This window comes from Myotis brandtii, unplaced genomic scaffold, assembly GCF_000412655.1.
Source record: "Myotis brandtii unplaced genomic scaffold, ASM41265v1 scaffold1763, whole genome shotgun sequence".
Taxonomy (NCBI): Eukaryota; Metazoa; Chordata; class Mammalia; order Chiroptera; family Vespertilionidae; genus Myotis; species Myotis brandtii.
The window spans coordinates 6142-7833 of NW_005356530.1; positions in this window are offsets into that span (position 1 = coordinate 6142).

Consider the following 1692-nt stretch of genomic DNA (forward strand, 5'->3'; position numbering starts at 1 on the left):
ACCCAGCGGCCCAAGCCCCCAGGGAGGAACTCAGCCCCCCAGAGGGCAGGCACTGGGTCTGCCTCACAGCTGTCCGGGCAGGGGGCAGGGGGCAGGGGGCAGCCCCGGACCTCAGAGCCTCCTAGGATCCAGGCTCTGCCTCTGCTGCGGGCTGCTGCCCGGTACCTCAGTGTCCCCACCCCTAAAGTGGGAAGCCTCATTCTACCTTTTGCAGGGAGGACCTAGGAGGTCCTGAATGAATTAAAAAAAAAAAAAATAGAGCCTGGGCATGCAATCCACATCATCACATTATTTCATTGTTTATTTTTAGAGGGAGTAAAAGGGAGGAAGCGAGAGGGGGAGAGAGAGAAACATCAATGACGAATCATGGATCAGCTGCCTCCTGCACGCCCCCCACTGGGGATCCAGCCCCCAATCCGGGTATGTGCCCTGACCAGGAATCAAACCATGAACCCCTAGTTCAGAGGTTGATGCTCAACCACTGAGTCACGGCAATCACTTTGAGCTTTTAAAAAATATATATATTTGCTATTGATTTCAGAGAGGAAGGGAGAGGGAGAGATAGAAACATCAATGATGACAGAGAATCATTGATCAGCTGCCTCCTGCAGGGCCCCTACTAGGGATCGAGCCTGCAACCCCGGTATGTGCCCTTGGCCGGAATCGAACCCGGAACTCTTTAGTCCACAGGCCAGCGATCTATCCACTGAGCTACCCAGCCAGGACCCGCTGGAGCATTTTACAGCAAACATCAGGCAGCGTGTCCTTTCAGCCTCCAATTTTGCCACAGACTGTCGTTGATTTTAAAATACTTCATCCGACCCCACCCCCACCCCCACCCAAGAAACCAGATAAGGCGAGGATGGCGCAAAGTTCTCGCTGGCGAAGTCTGGTTACGGGCCCGAGGGTGTTCATTGCGGCCCTTTTGACTTTTCTGTATGTTGGCAGCTTTGCACAGTCAAACCTCCAAAAGGTCAAAGAGCAAAGGAACTGCTCCCTCTCACCGCCCCCCCTCCCCCAGGGGCAACACCACGCTGGTTTCCGGGGATCCTTCCAGAGCGTGGGCGAGGCTGTTGCTGTCTTTATTAATAGCAGCTGTAGTAGCGTGAAAACCGATGCCTGCGGGCGACAGCGCCGTGAGTCAGCCTGGCCCCCGGCCCGCTGACACCTCTGCCCCTCTGGCCTGCGTAAGGCCATCTGTGTCTCGGAACCTCAGTTTCCTGCTCTGCAAACTGGGGATAAATCTCCACTTTTATCGGGTGGCTGGGGGGATCCCTGTAGAGCAACGTCCCCCTCCGCACCCCCAAGCCAGGCTCAGAGCAGGTGCTGAGGGTGCGGGAGAAGGCTTTTCCCCACCCATCTCTGGGCTGCGGGCTCCTGGGTCTGAGGGAGGAGGGGCTGGAGGCCTGGACCCCTGCGTCTGAGGGAGGAGGGGCTGGAGGCCTGGACCCCTGGGTCTGAGGGAGGAGGGGCTGGAGGCCTGGACCCCTGCGTCTGAGGGAGGAGGGGCTGGAGGCCTGGACCCCTGCGTCTGAGGGAGGAGGGGCTGGAGGCCTGGACCCCTGCGTCTGAGGGAGGAGGGGCTGGAGGCCTGGACCCCTGCGTCTGAGGGAGGAGGGGCTGGAGGCCTGGACCCCTGGGTCTGAGGGAGGAGGGGCTGGAGGCCTGGACTCCTGGGTCTGAGGGAGGAGG